The sequence below is a fragment of the Eurosta solidaginis genome, chromosome 3, assembly GCF_040869045.1.
Source record: "Eurosta solidaginis isolate ZX-2024a chromosome 3, ASM4086904v1, whole genome shotgun sequence".
Lineage (NCBI taxonomy): Eukaryota > Metazoa > Arthropoda > Insecta > Diptera > Tephritidae > Eurosta > Eurosta solidaginis.
In genome coordinates, this window is record NC_090321.1 from 54119696 (window position 1) to 54142213 (window position 22518).

At 37.2% G+C, this 22518-nt stretch overlaps 1 protein-coding gene across 18 annotated transcripts in view; it reads right to left on the bottom strand.

Annotated features, from left to right (window-relative positions):
• LOC137243734 (uncharacterized) overlaps nt 1-22518 on the bottom strand; it is an 815214-nt gene that overhangs the window by 49787 nt on the left and 742909 nt on the right. The gene's annotated exons all lie outside the window — the stretch shown is intronic.

The following is a 22518-nucleotide window of genomic DNA, read 5'->3' on the forward strand; positions in this document are numbered from 1 at the left end:
GTTTGCTTGGATGTCTCACACTGCGGTGTTGGTAGCCATCTTTCATCGGTTTGTCTGTAGATGTGCTCTCTAATATGCCAGGTCATACCCTGCCTAGCAGGCTCATCTGCTATACAGTTTCCCTCGATGAACTTGTGTCGCGGGACCCATATAAGGTGTATACGGTTCTATTGGGCCGTCTCTCAAATAGATCGGCGAAGGTGACAAGAGATTTCATAGCCGCCTGGCTGTCGCAAAAAATAAATGTTTCTTATTAGTATATTCCTAACTCAACATCGCCTTCCATAATGGCCTATCTGAAGTATACGACAGTGAACGGGGAGTCTGCAGGAGAGTTGCGAGGTCTAGATCCGTTGAAAAGACTCCTCCTTCCACTTTGCTTTCCACAACTGTTACTTTTGCAAAGCGATCTGAGCTATGAGGAAGAAAACTGCATTTTTTAGCATGCTAGGGTGCCCTAGTGTTCCAATGGGACAACTCAGCAGATCTGACTTTACAGCTGCTCGGTAGCCAGCTAGAAATAAGGGAAATATGTCAACAATGATCCGAACAGCTTCACAAGGCATTTTTCTTAGAGTGCCACTTATGCTAGTCACAGTAGTTCTGTGGACTTTAACCAACAAGTTTAGGTTTAACGCCTTGCTCGATGCTGGTCACAATACGACGGTCCGATACAGAAGTATAGGTCGGATAAACGCTTACGTTTGAAGGAACTTGCCTCTGTTAGCAATATTTAGATCATCACCACATGTGACAATATTCGCACCCCAGCATCTTGTATCTCTTTTTAATGAGTTGACCATTAGATTCCCCCTGAGTTGTGCGCCTTGCGATATAGCTTGTTATTTTAAGCTTTCCCAGTGAAGAAAGTGTATTGCTTCTGTTAAGTTGTTGATGTCCCACTAGGAGCTTATCTATACCCAGATTTGTAAGGGCACTGCTAATGCCATCTGCGTTTATGTCATTGAGTGCTTTTACAAGTTCTAGGAAGGCCACAAATCAATACTCTTTATCGAAAAATAATGTTTCGAGTAGTACAGTAGAGAGTTGTTATTAGAGCCTTGGCTGTATAGTGCAGTCTCCGTATGCATGTCGATAGCCGGATATGAGGTTGCTATCATTAGTAGTAGTGAGGAAGTTGCATATTATTCTCTTTGTGGTCTTGAGTACGAAGTAGGAAAAACTAATAGGTTTCTTTGAGAGGCCTTCCCTGACATAGGAATGAAGACAGCTGTGGCTCTACGGTACGCAGACGAAATATAGTTGAAAGATAAATAAGCGGCATAAATGTGCGGCAGCCAGTAAGCCGATATAGTCAATAAGTAAATAAGTTGACGGGAAAAATTCCGCCTGGCACAGTAGCCTTAAAAGGTTTAAAGCTTTTAACAGCCCACTTAACCCTTTCCTCAGTGCTGTTGTTGTTGTTGTTATAGCAGTGCTTTGCCCCACCCAATAGGTGCGACCGATCACAAATTGTCATCAATATCCTCTAACGGGAGTACAAGGAAACTTGCTGTTTCAACAGGGGTGAACCATAATGAAAGGGGTGTTAGAAGCGTTGGTGCCACATTACAATTAAAGAGATGCTTGGTGTCATGTGGGGACACATTGCAAGCGGGGTATACATTTTGTATGCTGGGGTTGATCCTGGATAGGTAAGAGTTTAACCTGTTACAGTATCCAGATCGAAGTTGAGCTAGAGTGACTCGCGTTTCCCTGGGGAGTATGTGTTCCTCTTCCGCAAGTTTTGGGTACTATTCTTTAAGTATTGGATTCACTGGGAAATTATTGGCAAAGAGGTCCGACGCGTGTTTGCGGAGTTCACTGAGGAGCTGCTTGTGTTGTTTTGCTTCATACGGCTGAGTTCTCAGGTGCCGTATTTCCTCATAATGCTTACGGAGATGACTCCTTAAACTCTTAGGCAGTGTTGGCTCATCAATCAGATGTCTGTTGGGAAGCCCATGTTTCTGGGTATTCAACAGGAACTGTTTGGTTAGCATCTCTTTTCTCTCCCTTATGGGGATTATTCTCGACTCATTATGTAGAAGGTGTTCTGGGGACATAAGAAGACAGCCCGTGGCGGTTCTGAGAGCAGTATTTTGGCAGGCCTGTAGCTTCTTCCAGTGAGTATTTTTTAGGCTTGGCGACCAAATAGGGGACGCGTAGCATGTAATTGGCTGGCCAATTTCTTAGTATGTGGTAATGAGCGTTTCTTTGTCCTTTCCCCAATTACTGCCAGCAAGGGATTTGAGGATTTTATTACGACTCTGGAATTTAGGTACAATTGCGGCTGCGTGCTCACCAAAATGTAGATCCTCATCAAACGTCACACCCAAGATTTTGGGATGTAGGACAATCGGTAGCGTAGTGCCATCGACGTGGATGTTCAAAATGGTCGAAATTTGGGACGTCCATGTTGTAAATAAGGTCGCGGAGGGTTTAGTCGGTGATAATGCCAGGTCTCGCGAGGCGAAACAACTGGGGAGATCAGGGACGTATCCGTTTATTCTGTTACAAAGCTCATCTATCTGTGGGCCTGGGTCTGTGGCCATTATTGTGCAGTCATCGGCGTAGGAAACGAGAGTATCTCCTTCTGGTGGCGAAGGTAACTTAGATATGTAGAAATTAAACAGAAGTGGGGATAGGACAACACCCTGTTGCACCCCTTGTTTAATTCTTCTTTGTTTTGATGTTTCGTTTCTAAATTGCACCGATGCCTGCCGACCACAGAGATAATTTGCGGTCCACATTTTAAGACATAAGGGAAGGGTAGACCCTTCCAGGTCTTGCAGTAGCGTGACATGGTTGACCGTATCAAAACCTTTTCACAGGTCTAGCGCAACGTTTACTGTTCTATGTTGGGGGTTTTGATTTAAGCCGCAATTTACCTGGGTGCTAATGGCATTTAGCGCGTTGGTGGTGTTATGGAGTTTTCTGAAGCCATGCTTATGACAGGCTAGCTGCAAATTTGCTTTGAAGTAGGGGAGCAAAATGGCTTCAAGCGTCTTGGCTACTGGCTATAGGAGGGACATCGGGCGATATGGCTCTCCTTGGTTAGCTGGTTTCCCACGCTTTAGTAGCGGGGCCACCTTGGCCATTTTCCATTTTTCGGGAATGACAAAGGTGGAAAAAGACAGGTTGAAGACATGTGCTATATATACCTCAGTGCTGTTTATATTTACTGCCTGGTATGTTGCAGGTGCTTCTGTTGTGTGGTGCATAGTTCCCGAATAATGTGTGTTCAAGTGCAGCTCTAGGGTTTTTCCTTCTGTGCTGATCCAGATCCCGTTAGGTCTACGCAAATAGCTAATAGCTCTTTGCGTCCTAGTCCTAGAAAACTCGCACCGTAGTCTTGATGCGTCGCCGCCATTTTCGACTTCACAGCAAAAGTTTCTTCACGAAGTTTTTTTCGCCGGGATCGGCACTTGTTTGTAGTTCAAAAAGCTATTTTACAGCATTCAGATTATTTTTTTTTTTTCTAAGACTTGAAATGGTCAAGACACAGATGCTGTTTTTTACAAACAGTATTATCTATCTGAGCTTCAACCATTTTATTAAAGCGCTAAATTTGATTTAACTGACACAAATGCCATAAAATCTTTTTTGCCCATTTTATTTGAGTTCATTACTTAGCATATTCACATAAATTCTTGTTCACTTAGCTGGATAACTTACTTTTTCAACCACATTCCTAAACCAATAAATATATTTCTCTTACTAATCTTATTCACCAAATCCTTCACCAAATTTACTATCAAAAGGATATTAAATGAGCGGAAGCGCAACGCGTGATAAAGTCACATTTAATCCTTTTAACAAAACCTTAGTGGCCAGATGGAAGAGAATCAGCCCACTGCTACGTGATTACATTTGTATATATGTATGTATGCAAAAAAAGCCAATCTGAACTACATATATATATGGTTTTATAAAAGTATATACTAAATATGTACGTGTGTCAGAAAATGGCTTTTTACAGCTGTCAACTAAACATTCAGTTTGCTTGCGAATCAAAAGGAATCAGTGGCATTTCTATTGGGTATTTTTTTAAAGATTTTTTTATACTCCTGGTATGTTGAAATTGCTATTCTAGCAGTGGTGGCGCGATGTTTCGAGCAAATCCAAATATCTCTTTGCATTTAAAATACGTAAAAATAAATTACTGCATCTTTCTTGGCTTTGTTTTAAACTTATTCGTACATTTTTTAGCTTTTTATTTTCTAATATCATTTAAAAACACCGTCGATATATGAGGCATTCCATGGAAAATGACAAGTTAAGCTAATTTCTTTAGAAGGCATTGTAAGACTGCTACGCTATGAGGTTCTTTAGACCCATCGGTCTCACATCGCTTGATGAAAAAGACACATCAATATAGAACCATTTCAAGCACGATTTTCCGACTTCAAGTTTACAGAGGTGGCGCGTACATGTCCTTTGCTTTGTACCAGCTCTCAATCGAAATCGATAATGAGTTTGAAATCGGGAATATAGTACTCTGCGTTTTACTGAGCATTGAAGATGCATTCGATAATACGTCTCATGATAGTAGTATGAGGTGGGTTTTTAATGCACAGTCAATCCATTGAAGAGTAAAGTTTCCACAAACCCCCACAAAATTGTTAAAAAGCATGTTAGTGTGAGTAAAAACATATGCGCAGATTAAGGTGTTAGGAGGGGAACAGATTTTCGTAACCAGAAAGGCAGAGGCAAGAGGGCGAGATGGTCCGACAGCATAGGTATAACGGAGCAGTTGACTGCGTATGGTATCGAATATTATGCATACGGTGGTCAGCAATACTTAAGTGAACGATTGTGGGGGTAGTCGAATCGATCCGGCGGCGCACGACCTTTGGCAGTGGCTGAGATAATCGGAACGACGATAGAAGGGCAGAGCTATAGTAGACGTTAGCCAACAGTCATGTCAAGGGAATATCAGTACGGTAATAGCTGTGTGCCGGTGTAATAGCAGACAGCAGAATACAAAGCGAGTCCACCTACACGTCAGTTGCGCGATGGAACGCGTACCAGCTGCCAAGCCGGAGAAGTATGACTTTAGGTGATAAGGGATTGGTTTCGCGCATCGGTGTTTATATTCAAGCAAATACTGCTCTGAATGATTTACATGCAGAGTTTGTCAGAGTGGCCATCTACAAAAAGAACTGCAAGGTGACAGATTGTCAGGCAAAGTTGTGCCAGCCCCGAGACTCATGGATTTAAAGCACCATTTAAATAAGTCAGAAATACTGGCTCTCTCGCTGGATGCCGTGTTCGGGCGCTGTAGAGACGGCTAAAACCAGGACTACGTAATCTAAGCGACGGCGGCCCATCGTCCTTGATAGCAAAGGGTGATAATCCCCAAGATAGAGTCTATTGAGAGCTTGTACAAAGCGAATTTCATGCACGTGTCACCTCTGTAAGCTTACTGGCTTGGATGTGGAAGCTTGCGCTTGAGGGAGTTCGACCTAATCTCGCGGTTTTGTATCTTTTCCATTGTTCTTAGGACAACTTAGTTGAGGAGTATTTCCATTCTCCTAGCTTTGTATATTCAAATACCAATTCTGCTCACTAAAAGTTGCCATTTCGTTTCAACTCAGCTATTCAGGAGAAGTTACCGCGCTGTTTCTGCTTATTGACCTATGAGATATGAACACCCAAATGCAAGTTTCTCCCTTCTATAAGCCCCTCGTTACAAATCATACAGTGGTTTTTTAGAACCCGCGTGAATTTGGTGTTGGTCATCAACTGTAGTTTACTTTGTTATTGTTGCCCAGCTCTGCGATGTTTGCCGCATATATTTGTGGTCTTACTTACTTAATTGGTGCTTAACCATTTAAACGGTCATGGCTGTCGAACAAGGCGCGCCAGTCGCTCCTTCTCTCTGCCTACGGGCGCAAATTGGTCACTCCAAGGAAGTTTAAATCGTTTTCTACCTGACCCTTGCAGCGGAGTGGGGGCCGCCCTCTACCTCTGCTTCCATAGGCGAGTTCCAATAAAAACACTTTCTTGGCAGCCTAGCCAGCGCAGCCGCTTCGTTTTAGTTCGCTGGACTATGATGATATCTGCTTATAGCTCGTACATCTCATCGTTAAATCTTCTTCGGTACTCGCCATCGCCAACGCGTAGAGGTCCATAAATTTTTCGAAGAACTTTTCTCTCGAACACTCCCAGAGCCGTTTCATCTGATGTTGTCATGGTCCATACTTTTGCACCATATAGCAGGACGGGAACGATAAGTGACTTGTAGGGTATGATTTTCGTCTGCCGAGAGAGGACTTTACTTTTCAATTGCCTACCAGTCCAAAGTAGCATTTATTGGCAAGGGTGAGTTTTCGCTGGATTTCGGAGCTGATGTTGTTGCTAGTATTGATGCTGGTTCCCAAATAAACGAAGTCTTATACTATTTCGAAATTATGGCTGTCTACAGTAGCGTGGTTGCCAAGGCGCATATGCGCTGACCCTTTGCTCGATGACAGCAGGTACTTCGCTTTGTCCTCATTCAACATCAAATCCATCAGCATATACCAGTAATTGCAAGCCAGAAAAATCGAACCGTGAATAGCCCACTTCCCGGAAAAAACTTCAAGGGTACTCCTATCTCTGAAGTTGGTTCAAACTGCACACGGTGTGCAACACTGATCGAAATCGTTTCAGTAGCTTAGGAGTCAATTGTGGACAAACAACGTGACACGAAATTCATAATATTAAGATTATAACTTGTTTAAAGTAAGACGACATTTCGATTAGTAGGAGTCTCGTCAAACGGAGAATAAATCTTGCCAAAAAGTGCTACTATAGAAATAGTAGGCAATTGAAAATAAAGTCCTCTCTCGACGAACGAACCTGTACTGATGTATAAATGACTGCGTCCAGAGATGAGGAGATGGCTCTTGGAGTGTTCGAGAAAAAAGTTGTTCGAAAGTGTTATGTTCCTCTCCGTGACGTTGACGAGGAGTATCAAAGGAGGTATAATGAGGAGCATTTTATACGATCACATTAAACCTTTTAGGCCAAGTAAAAGTGCCGCTGGCCAAGTATTTCAGTTAAGACCGCAGTTTAGAAGCAGAGTAAGGCGCGGCCCTCCACTGAGTTGGGAGAGGCAGGTGAAGGAAGACTTAAATCCATTGGTGCTCTTTATTAGCGTAAGCTATCACGAAACAGGGATAACTGGCGTGGCTTCTTACGAAACGGCCAAAATGCGGTTAAATACAATTAATGAATGATGATGAGGAGTATCATCGCAAGATCAAATGAGAGGAACTATCAAAAACTTTAAAATGGACTTATACGTTTTTGAAGCTAGCTGCAAATCTAGAAAAGTTGTGTATTATATGTGGCAGTCTTACTTTACAGAATAGCTGATTTCAACTATCAATTCTGACCAAATAGAGGTTGCAATTAGCAACAAGTTTTACCATGTATACTGGAACGATTTTCCGTCAATCCGTCATCTGGAAAATCGCTCTAATATATATAATTTATCCACCCTGTCAGAAAATCAACAAAATAAATTAAGTCAACAAGTTTTACGTATACCTAGTACCCGTATTAGCCCATTGGATATCTTAATACATCTGAACTTTCGTACAGCAAATTCTATGGTAAATATCAGCAAAACCGGTTATGCAAAGTTTGAGATAAATTGACATGGAATGCCTCATATGAAAAGTCCGTCAAGCTTACACATTTTTCATTACTTTTTTCTTTCATCTATGCAATATCCTTTCATGGGCAGTCCCTCTAAGCATTTCCTTTTTCTATTTTTGTTCACTTTTTCTCATTCACAGCATGTTTTTCATTTTAGCCATTGGTTATGTTTTTCTCTCTTTTCAGTATTTATTTTAACAGGCAATTAGTTTTCCAACAGTTTTTCACTTTCCAAACAATTGCTTCATCTGTGTTAAGCTTCAAAATGCGATTGCTTGTCAAGCAAGGAGCAACATACAAGCATATAAATGAATGAAAAAGAAGGCGTGAATGAAATTGACAATTGTAAAGAAATTGAGCGGGTTAAGCTATTTCGGTTGAAATTGCATTTGAAAAAACAAAAAAAAAAAAAAATGACGTGGACAAAATGATCTTAGAAATGGCATTATTTGATCACCAGCTGGGTGTATAATGAGAACATTCTGTGAATTTCAATATATGACAATATAATAGAATTATAAGGTCGATAAACATGCGAATTGGATGCCTCTAGTTGGACTGAGTTCTTTCTTCGTTTAGCTGTAATTAATAAGAACAAAGACTGATATGTATCTCAATTGTGATAAAGTCGGGAAAGCTCTGACTTGTATGAAGTTGGAGGTGCAGAATGAAATGAGCGAGTTGTCGCCATTAAAACTTTTGGTAACTTTATGGAAATTCTCAGTTTATGTGAGGTCCTTACGGAAGTGCCGAGCTTAGAAGGCTCTTCAAGAGTTCAACAAAGCTGGATTAGCGTGGTTTCATAAGGCCACTTGAAGGTAGTGCGCTACACCAACGTCCAATAAAAAAAAAATTATGTGGTACGTTCCGGTAACAAGCACCATAAAGCACTAGACTGACCATCAAAGATTTAATATGACCACACTGAACCTTCTAGGCCAATCCTGCCCCACCCCCAAGTTCCATGAAGAACTTGAAGTCGCCAGAACCTCGTCTGCTCTATGATACATTCACATTTATAACAGGATTCTCGTCGCGTACATGACGCTGACGATTGGGTTGAAGAAGCTGTGAATTCCGCTTGTCCACCCTTTGAACCTGATTATAAGTTTGTCGATAACAAACTGTTGGCACTTCGATGATACGTCAGAAATTCGTCGAAAGCAAATCGATAAAACTTTCAAAACGAACCGATAATAAGCGTACGACAAATTCATGACTGTCTTATTGATAAAAAAAACGAGTTTTCGTTGATATAAGGCCGATAACTGGTCAATAATGATTGTTAACCATATGTTAACCATAACGAAATTACCTAAAACAAGTAAGGAGTGCTAAGTTCAGGTGTAACCGCACATTACATAATCAGCTGCCAAATTACAGCTTACAAAACTCTTAAATTACCTTCTTTTAAAAGTGGGCGGTGCCACGCGCATTGTCCAAACGTTTACTAATTTTCTATTCTGTGTCATAAGGTCAACCCACCTCCCAAGCTTCATCGCTTTATCCGTCTTTGGTAATGAATTACGCACTTTTTCGGTTTTTCGAAATTTTCGATATCGAAAAAGTGGCCATGGTTATAGTCCGATTTCGTTCATTTTAAATAGCGATCTGAGAAGAGCGCCCAGGAACTTACATACCAAATTTCATTAAGATACCTCAAAATTTACTCAAGTTATCGTGTTTACGGACAGACGGACGGACTTGGCTACATTAATTTCTTTTTTCGCCAAGATCATTTTTATTATAGAAGTCTATATCTATCTCGATTAATTTATGCCGTTACGGGGTACCGTTATGCAAAAAATATTAATATATTCTGTGAGTTCTGCTCAACTGAGTATAAAAATATCCCCGAAATGGTAACGAAGTTAGTCGGAAATTGTTCCTAAATAATTTCGAAAACAGTATCGAGGTATGTAGATCAAAGATGACTATGCAGATATCCCAACTGATCCCGAAAAAGTAATGAATTCATTAGAGAATCACTGTAGCGAATCGCACTAGTTCCGAACTACAGTAAATTATCTCATTTAGATACGGTACTAGTTCTAATTCTGTTCCCTCCCTGAGTTTCAATTGACATTTTTAATATTGTGATGCTCTACGTAATGGCAATTGGCTCCCTTCTCAGGCCTTTTGAGCGCATTCTTAACTGGCTTAATTGCAGGTGGTTTTGAATTTGTCGCAGACTTTGATTTACTAATTCAAAAAAATAGCGTAGATTTAAGCTCATTTGGCACAAGTGTGTCTACCAACTGTCCCACTGTGCATGAGACAAACATCAGTTCCGAAGTAGTCATCGAAGCTCTAGTGCAAAACTAGTGATTATCGCGACTTATTCCCATTTACACTGAAAGGTTGGTACCAAAGGTATTTTCAAAAGATCCACGAACCGGTGCGACATTACTCCGTAATGATCTCTAAAAAATCTCCCTGGGATACAGATTTCACTCACAGAAAAAAAAAATTTTTTAAAACTGCCGCAAACTCGTGAAGTAACAGTTTTTTGATTATGGGGAAATTTTCTTGCAAATTATCCTGAAATTTTACTAACCAATGCAATAATAAAGCTCCTAAATAGTTCTAAAGGGCAGGACACGAAACCCAGAACGTGCTCAACTGTGCCTTCCTGCAGATTGTACTTCATAAATCTGCTGCTAATGACGAGGCCTTACTTATAAGCATGTGAGGACAGAAGGCAGTGTCCAGTTAGTATATCTATCGTGAACGTTAAGTTTTCCCTCTTTAGAGATACGAGCAATAGAATGTCCAACGTCTTATTTACACACAATCCTAGAAATTTTGCAGCCCCCTGCTTCTGTACACGCCTTTCCTGCTTGAAAGATCATATGCAACTGCTGTCTTTATTTTATTTCTCTCGAATAGATTGAGACGTCTACCTTCAATTCATTGAGTGCTGCACCCTCATTTGCCAACTTCATCGGCTTTTTGTTATCATCCCAGCAGTCAAAAGCCCAAGTGGTTAGCAAGCATTCTAGTTCATTGGCTAGAATTTTGTGGGCTTTTTCATACTAGTTAGATTTTGAATAGTACAATGACACGAATTTTCTCTGTCGGAATATGAAATGCGCGAACGCTTTCTGCCCGAAATTTGTCATGCATACGTCAATAAACAAGGCTACGCGTCATACAAATCAACGGAGTGGTAAGATGTGTTTATCGCAAATACAATGTTTAATAGGATTAAATAAAGAAATTAAGTTATTAATAATTATAATATTAGTGGCAGCTGATATTAAAGAGTACAGTTCGAATACAACAAAAACAAATAGACCTTTTAAAAGGCTATTCTAATAAGAGATACTAACAACACATTTGGTGATAAACTTTTCACTTTGATTTTTTTAATTTTGGCCTATGGAACCGACCACTGTGCATCGGTATACACATGTATAGTATGCATTGTCATTTTCGCACACTTTTGCCAACTCGCAAGCTCTATTATTGCCCCAGTATGTCTTTTGAAGGTCAGGCATAGAACCATGTATTCCGTTTGCCCTATATTAGAGAGCGCTTTACTACTATGGTGGTATGACCTGCACTCAATCTGCACCGAGGTCTTGTTGCAATTGTTAACGCTATGTTTTGGGACATTAGTTCTGCAGTTGGGATGTACAAAATGGCATACGATTTTCAGGACTCCCTTTGTGTTAATCATTGATCAACTGCATACCACTCTGGTTTTATGGTACACTTAAATTTTTTGTGTGGCTAAAAAACTTTGTTATTTCTCTCATTAGCTATGGAACCCAAACAACTTCATTGCAAACACACACACACTCCTAAAAATAATGAGTCCCAAATACTTACGAGCAACCAGTGCAAAACTTTCACCCACACTTTTCACTTACTGACACTTACACAGCTACTATTAGACTATAAAATTTACGTACAACTATTTAGCATCATAACAACAGCACCTGAAATATTTGACAGCAACTTAAAAACATTTCCAACACTTAGAAGCAAAACAAACATATATTTTTCCACGCTAATTAACACTTTCCACATAAGTACGTGAAAGTAAAATTCAACTATAAAGTTTTAATGCTTACAAATTTTCAACGCTTAAAATTGGCAAACATTTCAAGAGGATAAGTAATTGGCATCACACAGCGTTAAAATCTGAGCATAGAGTGATATGAAAACGTACGGCTACTGAGTAGAGGATAATTAAATTACCCTAAAGCAGATGTTAATGTAACCCAAAGTAGCTCGGTAGCGCATGCAGGTGTAGCACAGCTGCTACAAAGCTAAAGTCATTCAACAACAAGTCGTAAATTAGATTAGGCAAAGGTGTGGAGTCGAGTTGCTATTTATGTTACGTATACGCCATGGTGGTTGCTGCTTGTCTAATGTTCGAGGGTGTATAAATGCATGTATTTGTGTATGTTTGTGCGGCGTAGTAAGGTGAAGTGACAAACTGCGGTTTGTGACGCTTTGAAGCAGCAAATGATGTGTTGCAAACAAAGCGCGTCAAGCTAAGAAAGGAAACGCAAATATTTCAAGCAAGTGATTAGATGTGATGTGATAAGATTGTTGGCGTGTGTGGTTATTCTAGTTATAAGCTATAAACCAAGTAAAATTTATATGTTTAAGGGCAAAGTTTATGGTGGGTATAATACATTGAGATATTTTAGAAATGCTTGTAGCAACTCATTTTGGTGTTATTTGAGATTTGTTAAACCAAAATTACTTACAAGTGCTTGCGGTCTGTCACTTTAACAGCACATATACTTACATCGGTCTCTATGTACATGTAAGTTTTTATTGAAATTGTCAGCCTTTTGTTGTTAACACATTTGTTTTAATTCATTTATCATTCTAATTTGTAAGAAATTTGCTTTAATTATCATCTTGTGCTAATTGTGTACCTTTGCTACTTTTGTAAGTTTAACAATTAATTCTTAGCTTTATGTATCTGTTGAAAGATGATAGTTAATGATAGTTGGAAGAGATTTTTTTTTATTGATACTGAGGTCTGCTCGAAGTTCTGAAATAAATTAGCAATATTTCCAACATTTAATAGCCCAGATCGTAGTGGTTGAGTATGCGATGAAGTGATTGAATCTTAATTTATTCCGATTGCTTTTGTTTTTATCGGGCTATTGATAAATTATTCAAGGTTCGATTCGTGCTCAAGGCCAGAACAATAATTTTTTTCTAATGACAATTCTTGTTATTTTTATTTTTTTTATTTTTCTAAATTTGAAATACTAAGTATACAATTTTCCAGACAACCTGCCATAGCTGCGCAGATAGATCCATTTCGAAGGGTGCTAAGCCTTCATCATCAGTACGCTTTAGGCATGCTGCGCTAACCATTTAGCTATACAGTGGTAGTTTGTTTGACTGGCAAATTTGCTACTTCTATTCCTTTTTACCAACTATATATAATTTATTCCGTTTAGATGTAAAGAGCCCACAATTTGGGATAAGGCGAATAAAATGTAACCAGGGGTTAATTTAAGTTCTGTGATATGACGAAATTAGCCAAAAACTGTTCAAATAAATGATAATTTATGCATATATGAAGATAGTGCAGCGTATAAAATACCAAAGGTTTCGCTGGGCGAGTCATGCGAATCAACGACGACGCTTTGGCTAAGAAAGTATTTCATTTGTTACTGCGGCTTGGAAGAAGAGTGAGGGGAGACCTGTACTGAGTTGGGAGAGGCGCGTAGACAAAGATTTGACTTTACTTGGTGTTCCCAATTGCCGTAAGGTACAGGTGGCGTAACTGCTTATGAAACGGTCAAAGTCACTTAAGATAATGATGCTGATGTGGCATGATATCGCATACTATCACATTACACCCAGCGCCACTATATATTGAAATCAAGTATGAAAAAAGGAAATCTTGAAACATCTCATTTTGTCATAATAGTTCTTAGCTTGCCCTTCTGCCTACTATGGAAAATTGAATATTTGCATAATTTCGCTTCACATATTTACAAATCAATCCACGTCACATCTATCGCAAAAGCCAGTATGTAGTTTTTATGTGCGTTCAGGTTCCTTGAATCAACAAAACAGCCATAATATAAAATTCCCTATACAATTTTACAAGTATTTGTTGTTGATCACTGTTTTATTTTTTTTGTTGAATTTCATTACTACGTCCGCACATCACAGGTGCCCCACATCATAATATGGCCGCGTAAAATATCATATCGTTTATCTCTACTAACAAGCCAACCTAATATAAACGCACGCAAGTCATTCTCTGTCAAAAATGTCTCATGCACATACTCATTGTATGAGAGCAACCCAAATTGAATTTGCTGCGTGAAAACCTAACTCGATTTCCAATTTTTGTTTTGCGTGACATTTAGGTTTGACGTTTGCACACATGCTTTACATTGTCGCAACGCATGCTTATTTGGGTTAGAGCAAAAAACGCCGGTTGTTTGCGTGCGCTAAAAAACTCAGTGCGAATGTATTAGGTTGGCATCTAATTGCTAAAACAAACAGTGGCGGTCTTCTGTTTGCATTTTATGACTTTATGAAGGCGTAAAACGTCATCACATCTTATTCTTGTTAGCGATAAGGACTGTGTCCGAATATAAATGCGGTACGTTCCAGTACCAAACACCTTTTGATGGGCGTTGTGGCGTATACTAGCCCGACCATCTCGGGAATGATATAATATTACTTCGTCGAGGAACTTGAGATCGCCTCCTAAATATTTGTGTGATAATTTCATATCTGTAGCATGATCCTCCTCTGGAAGAAGAGCTTGATAATTGGGTTGAGCAATGTGTGAAATTACAAAGCGTTGAATTGCGCTTAGCAACTTCTTCAATCATCACAACATATCGCATGATAGTTTACCGCAAGAATGGCACGTAACGCAATATTAACTCATTTAATAATAGAAATACCAAAATACATCAACTTGGGTAAAATCATATCACATCACTTAACATAATAGATATCAAATCGTGCAAAAAAATATCACTGCCCCTCTGAAAAATCATTGCATCACATACGATAAAAAATTACAACAATCAGTATAAATATTATTTCACATAACGAATAATCTTCAATAACATAATAAAAAACTATCCCATCACATACCACAAATTGTCACAATACACAATCCTCTTATCACATTATAGAAAATCACACCACATACAACAAATAAAAACTATCGCTTCTTACAAGATAATATCACATCAGGCAACAACTACGACATTGCATTCACTAACATAATATCACATCATTAAAAAAATAATATTTTACTGCGCATATGAAAAATTATCATCACATCACATACGACATATTAACCCTAGGAAGATAACGTTATTTTGTTACCCTATAAAGATAACGTACGTCTGAGAGATGTGTTCAAGTTTAGGGAACCTAAAGATATAAAAGAAACTTAAATTTTTTTTTCTTTTAATCATTTATTTGTTATATATTCACTTGTTTTAAATGTGTTTAAAGAAAAATGTTGTTTTTTTTTTTAATATAGTAAAAATTAAGTTTAACTTGTCCTGGACTTTTCCGTACAAAAATCAGTTTTTTTCGAAGGATCTCTGTTTATAGCAAAAAATTAAAATAAAATACATATTTTTGCACTTTAATTGAATGAGTTAACCGTTTTAAACTATACCTAAAAAAATATTAGCTAAAATTACCATTTTCGGAAAAAATTACATATAAAATTAGTCATGTCACGTAGTCACGCAAAAGATAACGATACGTCTCTTAGACGTAGTTTTAAAAAACAATCGTATATATTTCAGCAAACAAAAAAGTTACTACTCAAAAACACCCTCCACTGACAAGCTGGTAATGGTAGCTGAGAAAACTGAGAATAAGAATGTTCTCTCTTTACGATTGTGGGAGATTGAGAGCAAAATTAAAACGGCATACGTCTGACAGAGGTACGTTATCTCACTAGGGTTAAAACAACACATAGTATAAATATCATGTCACTTAACTAATTATCATATCGCATTAAAAAAATCACTCCATACAAAAGTAATAAAAATCTCGCAGCATAAAGAAATATCACATCACATTTAAAATATCACATAAATTATTTTTGTATGTAGTGATTTTTTTTAAATACTAGCGGGACCCAGGTGTGCTTCGCTACACCAATAGAAATATTGGAAAAAGAATAAAATATCATAGAATCCTTTTAATCTTTATTTCAATTCTTAATCCAAAACATATCGATACACTACATTTTTCGTTTTACCATTCTGAATAAACAAACAATTTGGAATGCCTATTCTGGAACAGGCAAGGTATAGCTGTCCTTCCGAAAAGCACGGTTGCTCCAAATTCAATACGCATACTCGAAGCCTTTGCCCTTGCCCCTTGTTGACTGAAATAGCAAATGACATGCGCACTGGAAATTGCAAACGCTTGAATTCAAATGGCATATCTGTAGGTATCAGTGGGATTCGCGGTATAAGCACAATTTCACCCTTCGCTTTGCCGGTCAGTATTTATGCTTCAATTAAATTCGTCATCAACTTTTTTACATTCAATCTTCTTCCGTTACATAATTTTGGTGCATTTAAATTCCGTAATAAAATAACTGATGAGCCGGCCTTGAAATTTAAACAATGCGGTGGCATACCAGACGGTTCCAATGAATTCAGAAATTCAACTGGGTAATTCACTGCGTCATTTTGATTCATTGCGCTATCCACTGACTTGTATGTTGTCACCACACCTGGCAATTTTTTCACAATGTGATGATTTATTTCATTTACATGTACATTTTTTGGTGCCAGTCTTGCGCGTTCTCTCCACCAATCGTGATTCATGTAATTTGGAACAATATTTGGGAACACTCGTTCAATTAATTCTTCTTTTGATTGGATAATTGTACAAAAATTGTTTGGCAATGTAATCAACCCATTTTTTTTGTCGATTGTTATTTTGCCATTTCCGATCTCTAACAATTGCTTTGATAACTGATCTGCAGACTGATCATTGTGCAAATGAATACGCATGTTTATGTGTAATGTTAATTTTTTCACGCATCGCCACAAAAGAGAAGACTTCAAATATCCATTGATCTCATCTGCCGGTATTGATAGCGGAATAACAGGCAAAGTTTGTCGAAAGCCACCGAGTTTTGATTTCGAGAAATCTAAAATATTGATCGAAATAATGCATCAGCGCTTCGTCGTAAAAAATGCGATGAACTCGATACTCTTGAATTCTTGTTGCCAAAATCCCAGCCAAAAGTGAATTTGCCGATGCTAAATGTATGACATCTTCATCGAAATGCAGTCGGTCAGCAATTTCCAAGAATATTTCAACGGCATTCATGGTTGTTTCTGAAGAATTCTATTACAATGTGTTTTTCACGTGGGAACATACGGCCAGCTTCCTACACAATTAATGGCCAAACTCTGGAAAGCGTTGACGTTTTTGTCGACTTGGGTGTTACAATGAATTGCAAACTTAGTTTTAACCCTCATATTAATGCCACAGCCAATAAAGCGAGAGGACTTTTAGCATTTGTGAAAAGATGTGCAAAAGAGTTTAGTGATCCTTACGTTACAAAAACCCTTTTTACATCATTGGTGAGGCCGATATTAGAATATGAATCGATAATTTGGAATCCACGTTATCAAGTTTATGTGAATAGACTAGAATCAATTCAAAAACAGTTTTTACTTTTCGCCTTGAGAAATCTTCAATGGGTCTCTCCGTATAATCTTCCTCCTTACACTAATCGGTTAAAACTAATAAATGCTAGGTGTATTATTTATGGCAAGACTTTTAAAGAGATCGATTTCAAGCCCATTTCTTTTGAACGAAGTAAACTTGAATGTTCCATGCCGAGTTTCAAGGCATTATAAACCTATAATTCGTAAACAATGCAGAAGCAATTTCCAACTACATGAACCTTTTCTATGTTTGTGTGAAGATTATAACTCTCACTCGAGAATAATTGATGTCTCGGACTCGCTTTTTGCCATAAAGAAGACGGTTCTATCTTCTCGTAATAATTAAAAAATTATATTTATACTTTCAATCTGTTGTATTGTGTGAATCTATATTTCTCAGCTGATGAGTTTCTCCGTAGCTGAGCGGTTTTAGATCTCGGCGCTTAAGAAGCCACTGCCTCTCAAAGACTCGGTAACAATAAAAATTATAAATTATAAAAAATATAATAATAATACTGAATAATAATGTTGTTTCTTTGACACAACAAAATCACACTTAATACATTTAGTGGGACATTACTCACCAAATTGAAGCACAGCATATACCGAATTTACTTAAATCCAGTTCATTTTTTTTTACAGTTTTTATGAAAAAACAAAAAACAAAACAAAGCAAATGACTTCCTTTCTTCATTTGGTTTTCACTTGAGAAATGCCCAATATCAAATTATAATTCTAGAAACGTCAATTCCATTGAATAATGCAAAATGGAAATAAGCACCACTTATTCCATTTCATGAAATAACGCAAAATGGAAATAAGTACCATCCATTTGTATGAAACGTAGCCGTAGCTTGGTGTGATATATCTCATGAACCGCTGGACCAAATTCAATCAAGATTTATAGAAACTATCTACATGATAGTCCAAATGTACCATAGAAATTTGGTTGACTTTGTTGGGGCCGGTCTCAAGTTATAAAGTAACACCAAAAATGTGCACTTCTTTTTGTATATATAGATAGAAGATAGTTTTTATATATATAGATAATATCATAATACGTTTCAGATTTTGTGATTTTCAGACAAAATATAATCAAGGTATTAATTTTCGTAACGTGTCTGTATCAAAACATCACACTGCAACATATGTCGTAATAAGTCATTAAATACAATATTACAATACTTGGCCCTTTTTTATATTAGAGCATATGTAACAAAACATGACACTGCATCAGCTTACATCAAGTGATTTGATGTAATGTCTAAGTTATTATATAACAATGTATTAATGTACATAAAAAATACATCACATAATATAATATCAGATCACATAACATAACATAATATCACATCATACAAAAAATTGTTCGTCACACAACGTATAGTAATAAAAATATACGCCGCAGCTCACCGCGTCATACCTTACAACATTGCCAATTATCACGTCAAGGGATCGCATAATGTACAAAAATAGCAATAAAATATTAAATAACATAAAAAATACATAACATTATATAATATCACATCACATAATGTAATATGATATCACACATAAAATTTTACATCACACAACGTATAAATCATTAAAATGTATGCCATAATATGCGCATAACTTTATATCTTATAACATAACAAATTATCACGCCTAGGGACCCCATAATGTACAAACAAATCTCAACAAAATACATACATCACATTATATAATATCACATCAGATAACATAATATGATAACATGCGAAAAATTGTTCATAACTCAACGTACATATATAGCGTATACAGTGATACCGCAGCTCATGACGTAATACAACCAATTATCACATTATCATAACCACTTTTCACATCTAATTCTGTTCCTCGGTTATTTCAAATATCGTCGAAAAATATAACGCTATCTAACTTTATATCTGCTTGGCTTGGTACAGGATCGTACCGGATCTGCATCCGGAAAGGGACCATCAACATCGATAATACTCCCCAAGGCCTTCGGGTAGTGTCCTTATCGCTACAACAACAACAGCAACATCAAGCTACATAAGAAGTTGTAACATCTCATAACGAATATCTCATTAATGCCACAGATATATGAATCACTCCTTATAAAACTCTTACTAAATCAGCTTAACATAAAAGTGTGAAAAGTTAAACCCCTAAAAGTATGCCATCAAACTGTTAACCAACTTAAACACTGTCTTTAAAGAATTTCACTAACGATCCTGAATAGTATAGCAGAGTTTCAACTTCATTTGCCACCTCACGCAATCATGCCACACACACTCATACATATAAAATAAAAAAACCAATAAGCCTGCACGCACACATTCACTCATAGAATTTTGTTTGTATTCGCATGCATTTCCTTGTATACCAAACACTAACAACATTGCCAATATAAATTATGTAGTAACTGCCTACTTAACTGCAGTGGCTTACCACTATTAGCACTTTAACGCTCCTGGCGTCCTTTTCTGCAATTCGCACTTACCTATATACATACTTATATACATACATACATATATACTCGTACTTCATGATTCACTATGGCATACTGAAGCGCGAGCAACATATGCTAACGACCACTTAGAAACTCGTTAAAACTGGCATACTTGAGCTTATTTTCAATTTTTAAACAATTCTAGTGCATTTTTAAAAGTTTCACGAAATTTTTGTATTTGTTGGTGTTTTTTTTTTATATTTATGCTCTTGAAAAAGTTGTATCGTTAGCGGGCAATGGCAAGTAAATATATTTGGAAGTGTATATATATTTTATTGTATGTACATATATAGATGCTAGTTTGCCGACTTTAAGTTGACAGGTCTTGTGTATTATGAAATGCCTCAGGTCATAAATTTACTACGAAAAATTCAAACTTGTTAGGAGATGAAGAAAAATTGTTTTAATATTTTCAAGCGTAAAACTTTTTTTCGAATTTTTTTGAAGAGAGTTAGAGCGCGGAGAAAGTATTAAAAAGCAATATAACATATGTTTACATGACTTTTACAAGTACTTTGAAATTTTTTCGTAGCATACTTTTGGGAGCAAGCTGACACTTCAAGTATGTAGTATGCATGCCGGCCATATGTGTTTTAGGAACGTGTATAGTGCCCCGTTAAGGGAGCTCAATTGTTGTCTTTGACTGCTTATATTGAAATGTTTAATATCTCTTTAGGATTCGCATAATTATGATGCTTTGGGTAGAGAATTAAGAATTTAATTTTTTTTTTAATAATCCTTTAGAATTCGCAACTTCTTCTCTAGAAATCTCAATCATTATTAGATAGTATTTCTACGATAGAAGGAATTTAAAGTCCGGCGCTGTAGTTAGAGATAATGATGAGGTGATGTTGGCAAAATAGGTAAACAAGTTTTTATTCATTTTCTAAACAGGCGTTCATTATTTGAGCTTAACAATTTTCCAGAGATTTTATCCAAATCAGCTATCTGAGTAATAAACCGTGCCTTATTTTGAGGATTCTATGATGCCGGAGGATAATTGGTTTAGAATAGCTCTAATGAAAAAAGATGTCAGAGCATGTCATTTGTAGTGATTTTCGATTACTGTTCTCGATTTATTTTTCTATTGAAATAGTCGGTTTTATACCAGAAACGCACTACTGATGTGCGACCATATAATATGGTTCGTTGTTTTATGATGTGATAGTTGATAACATGGTGTGATATTATGTTGTATGACGTAACATTTTTAGATAATATTACATTGTGTTACGTGGTGTGATATCTTTTATATGATAGTTTTTCTAAGATGTGATATGATTATTGGTTAATAATAACTGTTTTTCTGATAATGAGATGTCATGGCATGCCTTCTGTTTAAGTGACTTAAACTATGAACATTTTTCGTTCGTTTCTTTCATTAGCTATTGAGTGTGCTTGTAATTCTCAACTGGTTAGTGATATATTCTAAAGACATAGTTTAAATTCAAAGCAAAACAACCCGCAGCCCATACCTTGGAGCCCCCAATGCTCGCCCCCAATGAATAAATACAAGGTGTAACAGGTCCATAGCGACCTTCCTCTCTCTAAACAATAAAATAATATACAGTCCACTAAAAATAACAAAATAATATAACCAAAAAACCTATTCGCCCGTCGAATCACCAACGCTTAGACATGGACCTTCGAGCCGGATAACTGGCTCGTATGGAAATTTCACTAGACGACTAAGCCGTCTAGGCGGTCGAGTATGTTTAAGTGACTTAAACTATGAACATTTTTAGTTCGTTTCTTTCATTAGCTATTGAGTGTGCTTGTAATTCTCAACTGGTTGGTGATATATTCTAAAGACATAGTTTAAATTGTTTATCCCAAAGCGGGTTTTTTAAAAGCAAAACAAGGTGGCTCCACCCGCAGCCAATACCTTGTAGCCCCCAATGCTCACCCCCAATGAATAAATACAAGGTGTAACAGGTCCATAGCGACCTCCCCCTCTCTAAACAATAAAATAATATACAGTCCACTAAAAATAACAAAATAATATAACCAAAAAAACTATTCGCCCGTCGAATCACCAACGCTTAGACACTTTCAAACGTTCTTTGCAATTATTGTTCTCGAGAAATTGTTTGATAGTAATAGTGGATTTTCTGTCAGCAGCGCACTGCTGATGTGATGCCATATGTTGTTAGGTTATGTCATGATTGGTAATGTGGCGCGATATTATGTTGTGTGACGTGACATTTTAAGATGGTGTATTGTGATATATTTTATATGATATGATAGTTTTTCTATGATGCGTTATGAAAATTGGCTATGTCATATGACATTTGTTATGTGATGTGATATTATGCATTTTTGACAAATTTTATGAAGGGATACTGTATTGTAATGCGATGGGCTCTTTTTCGATATGAAAATATCGTTGCTTACGGTATGGGGGAATACAAAATGTAAGCGTAGGCTAAGAGTGTGCATAGTGTGTGGGATTGATGTGCTGTATGAAGGAATACATAATGTAAGCGTTAGTGTAGTCACCACACTGTAGCGTTATGTAAGACAAATGTCCGTGGTAGAGTTGATATGAGCAAAATCAGCCATCAAATCAGATAAAGGAAATTAACGAAGGCAGAAAACTAATCTATGATATATAAAGTGGAAAGTGAAATTACTAAGGAAAAGAAGAAAATGTAAAAAAATGAAGCAAAAAGAGAAAAAGGAGGATTAAAAACAATATCTATAACGATG